At 41.2% G+C, this 12,128-nt stretch overlaps 1 long non-coding RNA gene across 20 annotated transcripts in view; it reads right to left on the reverse strand.

The window, feature by feature from the left end:
- Nucleotides 1-12,128, reverse strand: part of LOC110599248 (uncharacterized) — an 82,486-nt gene that overhangs the window by 15,498 nt on the left and 54,860 nt on the right. For 19 of the 20 annotated variants that reach the window (XR_013429078.1, XR_013429080.1, XR_013429079.1 and 16 more), the window contains one exon: nt 9,269-9,458. The exons of the other annotated variant lie outside the window; for it this stretch is intronic. This is a non-coding gene — a long non-coding RNA (uncharacterized LOC110599248). The remainder of the gene's footprint in view (nt 1-9,268; nt 9,459-12,128) is intronic. 20 annotated transcript variants of the gene reach the window in all.

The raw sequence follows: 12,128 nt of genomic DNA on the forward strand, positions 1-12,128 counted from the left end.
CAAAAAGGTGGCAGCAAAAACTGGAGGGACTGTGGTGACAGTGGCTATTTCTACCTAAGCCCCATTTCCTCCAATGTGAGATGCTGGTGACAAATCAGTCTCTTTGGCAATCACACAAAAGGAGTAAAAAGCCGCAAGATGGTGAAGACAAAGCACTTTGGACTTGCTAACTGACTAACGTAAAGTGGTGATTTTAAGCCGAGTCTCACAGCTCACTGTTCTCCATCCAGGTCCACGGGGAGGCAGTGAGCTTTGTGAAATTTACACAGCAATCTGAACCGAATCCAAATCATCAACTGCCAATGAACCTACCCAGAATCAGACAGGAAATTCAAACCAGAACCTTTTCCCGTTTTAAGAGAGGTACAGTTTTGCCTTTTCTTTCTTTCTGTCTGTCCTGAAGTGGGTAATGAAACATATGAATCAGATGGAAGGAATAAAACTTGGGATAGAATGGCACAAAACCAAACAAATCCTTGGAACCGAAGAAAATCCTGGCTGTGATAGGAATTCAGGCCTTTCCAACTCGCAGCTGAATGAAGCAAACAAACCTCAAAGCCAAAGGTATGGGCATGAAACTTCATAAAGGAATGTGTGGGGATACAAGTGTTCTTGAGCATGTACTGATTAATTTTCCAAAACTCCACAGAGCTCAGTTTTTCAGGTCAGCTGAAATTTGAATTGGTGCAGGCTAAGGGCTCAACCCATATGGATATTATGAAAACCTTCCCTTTTATTAAGTAGGTTCACCCCCACCCCCAACCTAGGTCACTGGCTGCCTGTTCTTTGGATCTTGTGAGAAAGTTCTTCTAGCCCCTGGATTTAGTGGAAGATAGTTCTGACCCTTGAGTGTGCCTTTGCCTAAGGGAGCCCAGTGTTCCTTAAGCATCCTGCCTAAATTTAGTGCTTTTCAGATGCTTTTTCTGGAAGGGAAATTCTTGTATGAAAAATAATCTTTGGAATCTCAATACGGAATCAATTAAAATCAGAGCTGCTCCGAATAGTGATGAAGAAAAGATCAGAATCACTCACCTTATTGACCATGTTAGGGTTTATACTTAAGTGTACAAAACTATCGTCATTTATGAGAACACATTTTAAAACTGCCCCTGTGCTTAGTATTTAGTTGATCAGTTCAGAGAATAGATTTTTTGTTGTTATACATTATATTAATATCATAACTCTACTCCACATGTGTAAAGATGATGGACATACTTCCTCATCCCAGGGAAGCCCAGGAACTAGAGTGTTTCTAAACAGACTTAAGGTTGAGAAGAGGAAATGTCTTAAGATGAAAACTGAATGCCCATCCTCCTTCTCCTCCTGAAAACACAGAACTGCCACATGCTGCAGCTGCCCCTGCAGGTCAATTGGGAGCAGGGGACTGGCCAAAGAAAGATCAATGGAAATAATATGTATCTCTTCCAGATCTGGTCTCTAAAGTGTCTCATGCAATATCCATTTTTTTTCTCTTTCTTATCTACATACTGGAAGATATGAATTCACAAGATAAGGTAAACTAGATGCCTGAGCTTCTATTTCAGTAAAAGTGATCCAAGAAAGCCATCACACTGTGCCATGAATAAAAAATAAAACTTTCCTGGGTTAAATCACTGAGATTTAAGGGATTATTCATTACCACAACAAGACAGATTATTTTGACGGATGCAGAAGACATGGACTTTTTAAAGTTATTTAATTTTTATTTTAATAAATTTTACATCATGTTTAAAGGGCTAATTTTAGCCTGAGTCTTCTCAATACCATAGATTCCGTTTTAAATGCATTCCTAGAAAAATGTTTTCATTCACAAAGAATTGGCATTCTTTATCCAAACACATAAGGTTTATGCTACCTATAGCATCCTTTTTGCCCTAGATACCAGAAATCTTAGGAAAAAACTAAATGTTTAATCAGAATAATTGTTTTTTCCCTCTAAGCTAACATATTTTTTGCTGATTTTTTTACATGGGTTTGATTTGTCTTTCTTAATACTTTGATTTTTTAAATTAATTGAACAACTTGATCCATTTTGAAAAAATGTGGTGTAAAGAAACAAATCTTTCAAGAAAAGCGACACTGACAAAGTAAAAAAAAAATCAGGAACTTTCTTTAAAATAACATTTAGTTTGTGTGATGTTAAGTTACCCATCAATATGTCTCTCTCTTTTTTAAAAAATATTTTTTTAGTTGTAGATGGATACAGTACCTTTATTTTATTTTTTTATTTTTGTGTGGTGCCAGGGATTAAACCCAACGCCTCATGTATACTAAGCAAGTGCTCCTCCCCTGAGCCATAACTCTGGCCCAAAAATGTGACTCTTTAAGTTGATGTCATATCACAATTCTATGGAGATGTTTGGTGCAACACTCAGGTTTACAAGAACAGCTGCTTATCTCAGAGAAATTAAAAAATGATCTGTGTGCTTCAGTTGATGACGGAGTGTGTGACCAATATTAAGGAATACCAACCTATTTATAAGGAACTGTTTCCTTCTATGGTCCAAACACATGAAGGATATGGGTGACAAAAGAATTTCCATTTTGTAAAAAACAGAATCAGATTTTTAAAAAGAGAATTCAGTTCAAGCACTCTAATTTTTTTCTACCAAAGGCTAAAGAATCCTCCCTGATTGTAAACTTGATGTCAAGCTCACCAAGACTTTTCTTTGCAGCAATCATGCAATCATATTATACATATTTTATTATATAACAGTCTTCCTTTCTGGTGACCAGATGAATAAAAGCTGTTTTATAGCAGGTGCCCCTTCCACCTGCTGGAGAATGGTTCTAATGAACCATCCACCTCACAAACACAGAATGGCAACAGAATGCAGCCTTGGTCCCCTGACCTGGCAGGCACTGGTTTCACAATCTGGAAGGAGTCATAAATGTGTACACCCAGCAGGAACACACTGCACGCCCTTCTTTCTGTATGCCAAGGCCGTGTTTTATTTTTAAATGTCAACCAGGCAGACGAAGAGCTAAAGTAAACAAAGGCATTTAACACCTCTAAACCATAGGTTTTTTTCCTCTGTAAAATGGAGATAATCAAATACAAAATTAGTATACACATGGGATTAGTTAAGATCACAGACTTTTTTTTTTTTCTGTAGATTTGCAATGGCTTTAGAGGCTAGCTTCCACACAGTCTTGCAAACTGAGCTAAAGAAGTTCTCCGAAGTCTTCAGTGGGGCTGCTGGGGAGCAGGATTGGGATCCCCAATGATAAGAGCTCCATACTCATCTGTTCTATCTATGCTTCAAATTTCCCCTTAAAATTTTCCATTTTGTAAAAAACAGAATCAGATTTTTAAAAAGAGAATTTAGTTCAAGCACTCTAATTTTTTTCTACCAAAGGCTTCCCTTAAAGGAAGATTCTGATGCCAAAAACATTTAAAACCCCTTAAAATGTACAGTGGTCACATGGCTAGGTTTCAAACTACCTATGCCACTTAAATGACTCACAAGTCAGTTACCCCAGTCTACCCTCACTTTTCTAGTTTTAAAGTAGGGGTAATTATAAAAACTTGTTCCTATACATCAGAGGGCCACTGTGATGAAAAATGGTCAAATAAGCCAGTAGGTGTGTAAACACTATCTGAACATAAGGTGCTATGGAATAAAGGGTCATATTAGCATAATTTGTTGTCTAATATTGGCAGTTTAATTATGACACTAGTGCTGGAAATAGGGGACCATAGCAAATTCCAGACAGATGTGAGTCATGATCTATTTTTTCTGAATGGTATCTCACAGTCGGGCAGTGTAAGGACCTTGGAAGTTTCATGCACAAGGCTGTACCTCCTCTGACCAGCCTCCTGGCACTGGGCTGAACTGACTTAAGTGAGCAATGGGTTGCTATGGTCTAAGTGTTCATGAACCTCCAAAATTCATGTTGAAGTCAAATCCTCAGACTGTTGGGAATTGACTGGGTCATGAGGGTGAAGCCCTCATAAATGGGATTAGTGGTCTTTTGAGAAAGCACTAAGGGAGCTATTTTGTCCCTTCTGTCATTTGGAGATGCAGCAACAAGACATTGTGTATGAAAAATAGACCCTCACCAGATACTGAACCTGCTGGTACCTTGATCTTATACTTCTCAGCCTCTGGAATTGTGAGAAATGAAGCTTTGTTGTTTACAAACATCCTAGCATTAGTAGCTTGTTATAGCAGCTCAAGAAGAAAGAAAGGGGTGAATTCAAGTAGCTTCCCCATTGTGAGCATGTGGGGAAATTCTGACATAGGACAACTGTTTCGAGCAGTGGTTACGAGGTCCTCTAGCCCCAAGGAGTGCCTCTGAGTTCTTATCCTGACAAAGGATCAAAAACAATTGAGTAAACTCCAGATTTGGCAGGTGGGATCAATATGCTCTGGCAGCAGCTGGTGGGAGGCAGCTTTGGTATTGAATGAGGCATAGGATAGAGATTGTAGAACAAGATGAGAACTGTTTTTATTCTGGAGTCAGATAGCCTCATCACTGGCTGGTAGAGTATGATGGGTGATCACTTGCTTTCATACTTCCCTTAAGAAGTGAGGGGAGAGATGCTGCCAGTGCATAGCAGAGCAGCATGTAGGTATGGAACCCACATGCAAGTGCTAGGTGTGAGCTGTGAGCTTCCAGCAGAGGCCTTCAGAGGTCTGAGCACCAACAATGCAGTGTGAAATGCACATAATAACTGCACCTCTGTGTAAAGAACAGAAACCTCCAGAGTATCAGACTGAATTCCTGAGGCCCTTCCCAGTCTCTCTGGGCCAGGTTTCCTCTCTGATCTTGTGTGAAGAATGATGAATAAGAAAGGCCGTCCTTGGATCTCTCAGCCACCTGGTGGGTGGAAGGCTGAGTCAGATATGATTTGGACAAATGAGGGATGAAACATTTCTTACATGTCCAAGATTATGGAGCAAATGCAAACCAATTGCATGCATAAGTGCTTTATTTACTTACTTTTGGTGGGGGGCAGGGGGGAATTGCATAGAATTTTCATCAGATTCATAAAGGTATCTATGGCCTGAAAAGAGTTCAAAGCTCCTGCTTTAGGAGATAGTTTGGGTTCCCTGAGAGAATGATTTGTGCACAAGTGATTTATTAAGAAAATGTTCCTCAAGGAGATTAGCAAGAGTGGGCAAGACTGCCAGGAAGAGGAGGAAGCTGAGCAAGGGTAAGGTCACAGGTCAAGTCCTACAGAGGGGTAGCCCTGCCTGATCCTGCAAGGCACCTGGCTGGCAAGTCACATCCACCCTGTGCCCAAGGCATCCTAGGCAAAAGGGATGGGCTTCCACACTTTCTTACTTTTAAGCCATCAATCAAGGACCAGGAAAGGGGTGTAGAGATGAACTCCCAAGCACCATGAGAAGAGAAGCTCTCTGCGTGGCCTCTGGGATCCTAAAATCAGTTACCCCTAAGAGCTTCGAATGTTGTGAATCAGAATTAGATGCACAACAAAGAGAGAGAGAGTGTACTTGTGGGATCTGAGTGGGAGCCTCAATATTGTCTTCTACTCCCCCTGAGAGGGGGTGTCCTTAAAAATGTATTGTAACCAGAGGGTCAAGAATGCCAAGGAAAGAGGAGATCTACCAGAGAGCGGGGGTCTAGAAGAGGTAGACTATGGGTACCGCCCCAGAACAATGTGTCTGTAAGTCTAGCAGATGCTCTCAGGAATCTCTCTTCTAAAAATCTGTTGGTCTTTCCCTCACAAGAGCTTCCCATTTCTTCCTCCAAGTCCTGGGCTCTGGCCATTTTGCTGGCCTTGCTTTCCCCTTCTGGTTCTCCCTCCTGCTCACAGCCCCTTTCCCAGCACTTCTCTCTTCCTGGGTCACCTTACCAGTACTTTTTCCTTCTACCATATAGAGATATAAGGTTCTTTATGTTTTATTCCTGGTCCAGCTAAGCTATGACCAGTGGGTCTCATTTTCATAACCAAACATACCCATATAAGGTGTGCTCTGAAGCAAAAAAAGTTCTCTCCCCGAGTCTGTAGTCTGCACTTCATGTGATTTTTTTCCTCCTCCCTATTACCTATGTAATAGATATGAGATTTGTGTGTGTATGCACACACACACACACACACACACACACACACACACACACACATACACACACAGAAAATGAGGTCCAGAGAGATGGCAATTTGCCCAGGGTCTCTTAATTAATTGGTGATAGACTCAGAACAAGAACTCAAATTCTTATTTTTTTCTTCAGTATTCATTACCTCCTAACATACTGCCCCCAGAGTGTTCAAGCATTTTATATCAACAGTAATAAATATAAAGTAGATTTTTAGGGGAAGAAATTCAAGCTAAGTGCCAAATGCATTCCATAGGTACATGGATTTTTTTTTTCTGAATCTTGGGGGCTAAAGCACATGGTATAAATGTGTAAAAACAAATTGGTATACATTCCAAAATAAAGCAAAAGAACCCTTCCGTATGGTGACAGATGATTCTACAGGGCTGCAGGGGACTGTTCAAAGGGACTATTAATTTGAAAACCTTATAACTTCAATAACTTTCTTCACTCAGTATTTTTTATTTTACTAGTTTCATCAGAAACATAAAATCATGGATCATAAAGTCAAAGAGCGTTTTAAGCAGGTAAACTGATTATGTTTCTTCCTTCAAACAGAGACAGGTATTCTTATCTCCATTCCAAAGAAATCAGGTGAGGAACAGAAGTTCCTATATGGGCTGAAGGGCAACTTAAAGCCTACATTTCCTACTTCCTCATGCTCCAGAAGCCACATCTAATATGGTTCCTTACAGATTACATACTACTTTTCACATGCTGCTTTATGTATCCTCACACATAATAGGTCAATAATTACCTCATTTTACAGATAGGTCAACTGAAGCTTGGAGGCATGAAATAACTTGCCTAATCCCCCATTTCCCAGTTCATAACATGGTTATGACTAAACTTCAAATTCTCTACCTCTAGATTCTATACTCTTTATCACTCTGTCCAGGTGTTGTCAGTATTGGGATTGAGTTTTGTTGGCCCACTGGTTTGGAATATTATAGACAAGAAGAAAACTTCGCTAAACTGTGAGTTGCTGCAGGTAGGATCCTACCTTTATGTAACAGGAGGTCTTGGGTGGTCAGGCAATGAGTCTCAAGAGCTTCTGGTGATTGGGTAATAATTCTATGCTACACTTTGTTCCAGTATCCTATTTCCCAATGGAAAAGTCCCTGTCCCTGCCCTCCAGAATTTACAATCTTGTAAGATGGGAAGCAAAAAATGAAATGTAAAATATGGCAAGTGGTGCTATGGGAAAATTAAAGCAGAATAAGGGGACTTTGGAGAGAATGAGAGAGAAAGAGAGAGTGTGAGAGAGAGAGAGTGTGTGTATAAGAGGAATGTGAGTTCTGATATATCTAAGGTGTTCAGGAACGGTCATCATATAAGGCCACATTTGATAAGGTACCTAAAAAAAGTAAAGGAGCAAGTTTTATGGACATCAGGGAGAAGGTACTCTACATAGAGGAAACTTCAAATGCAAAGGCCCTCAGGTATGAGCTTGGTGGATCTGAAGAACAGGAAGGAGACCAGTAGGTCTGGGAATGTTGAACAGCCATATTCTTGCTTTTGCAGAGAATGGAAAAGAATCAGAAGAGAAAACATAGGTACAAATATTTGAAAGAAAGAATAATACAAGGTGCTATAATTTGTATATTCTTGTTTTTCCAGAGGTTCATGTGTTGGAAGCCTGGTCTCCAGGGTGAAGCCCTGAGTCTCCCTTGGGGTTCCCGTATGGAGATGTGATTCCTTTCTCCGGCACGTGCTTCATTACCCACTACAGAGCTCCTGCTCTTCCAGGTTGTGCGGACTTTTAGTTTCCCAAAATATGAGCTATATGAACTTCTTTATAAAATTTGCCAGTGTCAGGTATGTTGGTTTAATAATGCAGAATGGACTAACAAGGTCAAATTGTATATTCTAGAGATGCATAAATCAAGTACTATGGGATTGCAGAGGAAGTAAAGGAGGCTTAGAACCAGAGAGAGTCAGCACTTGATTCTCTCTTCCAAGATTTCCACTTTTATAACTGGAAAACAAACTGTTTTCAAATTTTATCTTATGTGGGTTTCTGAAGGAATCGGAATACTGTGGTTGGAGTGACGGTGGGGAGGTTTAGCCTTCCCAACTTGGTCTCACTTTTTCTCATCTCCAGCCACCGAGGTACCTGCATGGAACCCTAAGACACAGCCTTCCGATGGCTGATCCCTGTCAGAGTCAGTCATTTTACAAAGAGAATCTGAGGTCCTTAGAGGAAATCTTCTTCTAGGATCTAGAGGAGTGAAGTCCCTCTGGTCTTCTGTGCTAGTCCCTACAGCTGATGACCATGGATCCGGTGTGTGTCAGCCTTCAGCCTAGAGGTCCCCTCCTTCTGTGGACCTGAAGCCTGGCTGACCTTTCTCTGAACCCAAGGCCACCCCAGAACAGCTGCTTTTCTCTGCTCCTACTCTAGGCTGGATGTGACCGTGTGAGAGTTGCTGGGTAAGGTTTGTCCATCTCGCCAGCAATAATTCCACGTGTGGGGTCAATGCATTCATCATTTGAAGGGTCTGTCTGAGACAGTTGGAACAAAGAGGTTATTGCTAAGATGTGTGTTTCAAATTAGATTTTGAGCTCAAAGTAAGACGTGAGTCTCGAAAATAGGATTTATTGGGAAAAATATACCTCTTGAACACACAGAGATTATGACTCTTGAGGTACCCTGTACCTTGCACGCTTATACCCTGAAAAGGCCCAATACTCTGACTTCATGTGTTTATACCTGATACACTTCTTTGCTTAAATCATCCTTCCTTTTGGTAAATTCTACTGATCCTTCCCCGTCTTCCTCACACTTTTTTTATCAATCAACCGACCCTCCGTGTTCTGGTAGCACCTTCTCCATACATTTATTATAGCTCTCATTGCATTAGAAAAATGTGATTGCACATCTTTTTCTCCCACAGACTCTGAGCTTCTCTTGTGAATAAGAAATATGTCTTATTCGTATTAGATGCCTCCGCTGCCACTAACAACAACACTCATGGAACCAGCTACATGTGCTGATTGACAGGGTAATTCAGTATTGGCTGGAGTTATGAGAAATGAGGGTCTTTCTCAACCACAGACTTTTTGAGAAGTTGCCAACTAGTAATAAGTCACCATTCATTATCTGCTTGGTCAAACTGATAATTTGTTGAGAAATAAAATGACAGTGTGAATATCCTGTTATTATTGGTCATTCAAGTTTCTGGTGGACGGGGCCAGAACTCACCTTTGGTCTCTTTCAGTCACAGGGCTTCTTAAACATTCTTCTGTTTGTTCATCCACGCTGGATCTGTTCCGAGACAGACATGTTGCTATGGCCAACATTGCCGGTAATGACACATTCTCCCTAGTGCTGGCCACAGCCCCTGGTAACTGTCAGCCTTTCAGATATGACTGACAAGAGTGAAAAACAAAATCTGTGGGAAGAAAATATGAAATCAGGTCCCAGCTCTCATTCCCTCATTATGTAAAGATGATCTCATGCTTTCTGAGTGTTGTGTGATGCATCTCATGTGATCTTGAGACAGAGAGGGCTTTCCAAAGGGAGAATGGATTTTTCTGAAAGACACATGGGCCTGGAGAAGGAGGCCTTTGGCCAGTGAGCCCTGAAAGACAAACTAAGATCCATTTCCCAAATTCACACAGTACATCAAGGCTGAAGAAAAGAGTCAGTCCCTTTCAACAACTGCAACAGAACTGAAGCCACTTCATTGGCAGGAGTCTATAAAAACGAGATTATTCCAGCTCCATTTCCTTAAGCCAAGAGCAAAGCAACCTCAGTCATAGGAAATATCAGCTCTCACGTGTCCCTTAATCTCTGCCTTGTCACCTGAGACTTTTCAGATTTTGTGTTGATATAATACCACCCCCAACCCCACAACAGGTTGCCTGTCCAGTCACTTTTGGTCCCAACTTTATAGTCAAACATTCAAAATACAATCTTCTTGTGTTCAAGTAAGCGCATTTATTTAATCACATGGGATTTACCATGTTTATGGTCAAACAATTGGTACTTTCTTCCCAAATGCCTCCAGGAGTTCCAACTAGCTGAGGCAGCATTCACATTTCTCATAGAAATAGCAAGCAAGGGCACAAGAGAGAAATGTTTGTATCTTGCTGAAATGTGGAGTATCCAGGGTATTCACTGAAAGGCATTTGAGATGAGACCACAGAGAAAGGAGAATTCAAGGAACTATTTGGGAAGACAAATCACATTAAGGGTGTTTGTTTGGATTTCTAAAATTTCCCTTTCTCTGGCTTTATTTACATTTCATTAATATGAAGTTACTCAACCTGAGAAACATTTTTTTTCCTACATAGTGTACTCACTTGACTTTTATAAGCAGCCAGACAGCAAGATTGATCCTAAACAAGCTCTCGTTGATGTGAATAAGGCTCCCTATTTATTGAATTCAGAGAACTTAAAGTGAAAATGGTCCTTTCAATGTAATATTCCAAAATCACCAGAGTCCATGCCCCCTGGAGAAGCCAATAGCTTATGCACCTTCCCTTAGGAAGCTGATCAAGTTCGTGACCTATAAAACCAAGAAGGTGTATGATTGCTCTCAAGGGCAGGAGTTGAACTATGAGGTTTTAATTCCTAAACTGGATCCAATTCAATAAGCTTTAGCCCTGATCTTTTCCAATTTGTGTTAACTAAGTTCTAATTAAGCAAGGTTTGTTTTAATGAAGTCAGAAGCCAGGTCTTGCCTTTCCTACCTAGACATTCAATATTGCAGAGCTCTTTCTTAATTAAAGTGAAGAATTCCCTTTGGCTTCCACGGCCAGAATTTTCCATTTGTTCCACTCAGGATGCCAGTTGGCTTCCACATCCTGCAAACATGTGCCTCTGGCACAGCTGGACAATTTATGAACTTCTATGGGATTAAAAAGGTGCCATATCCTTGGGAAACATTCCTAATAACCTGAATTCCTATTTATTCTCTCCAGTGATCTATATTTTCCAAGTATCAATAAGCAAGTGAGCAGTGGAGGCAGGGAACAGTAAGATGTCAGCACCCTGTTTCCAGAGAAATTGCCCTCTCTCTCTTTTTCTTTCTCTTCCCCCTCCCTCCCCACCCCATCTCTCTCTTTCCCTGCCTCTCTCTATTCCTCTTTCCCTCCCTCCATCTCCCCCTGTCTCCAGAGCCTGAACTCAATGAAAATTGATTTGGACAGGCTTCATTCAGAGCTCTGGCTCCTATTCTGGTACAGGGGGGCCACTTGAAAATACAGGAGAGAGGCACCCTGGGCTGCCCTTACAGCTGCCTAGGATGTGTGGAAGCACAAAGGTACACTTCCATTAGAGTTATGCAGGTCACCACAGCTGGGACCAAAAAGACCCAGTGGTAGCTCCTGCCTTCCTTCCGACAATTGGGAGACTCTGAAAGACACTTTCACTACTCTGAGTCTTGGTTTTCTCATCTGCAAAGAGGGAATGTATGCACGACTAGACCAGTGCTTCTCCAACTGTGATGAAGATAACCTCCCCCCCCCCACACACTCATTGTTGACTGATCTTTGGGGAAGTACAATAAATAAGTTTCTAAATGCTTACCCTCGCTTTCTAAATTGATTTCACCATGAACTGGTTAAAATGTATGGACCAGTGGTGGCCCACGGCCAGCACCTTGAGGAGTAGTGAACTAAACAATACCTTAGGTTCTTCCCAATCCTCCTCACAGTTTCCACTTCCCACAGCCAGCCTGCACCTCCACTAGGTTCGCCCAAGCACCCAAATGCTCATCGTGGTGGCAAGGTCAAGATTACATTTCTGGAACGCCTTAATTTGTTGGGACTTCTATGGCAAAATATCATACACTAGGTGGCTAATAAACAAGAGAAATTTATTTTTCATAGATCTGGATGATGGTGGACATATTGATAGAATCCTCCGCTTTGAACTGCTTACAAAACTTACCTGGACTATGTATCACTTGTATGCATTGTGCTCTATTTGTTGATACAGCAAATTATGGTAGTGCTGGCGTATCTTAGCTGATGTGTCACCAGTGTTACAATTTTTCCTAAGGAGCCGTCAACTGACTTGATGTCGTGGCATTTCTGTATCCTCCTCCCTTCTACTA

The sequence above is a fragment of the Ictidomys tridecemlineatus genome, chromosome 12 (genome assembly GCF_052094955.1).
Source record: "Ictidomys tridecemlineatus isolate mIctTri1 chromosome 12, mIctTri1.hap1, whole genome shotgun sequence".
Classification (NCBI taxonomy): Eukaryota; Metazoa; Chordata; class Mammalia; order Rodentia; family Sciuridae; genus Ictidomys; species Ictidomys tridecemlineatus.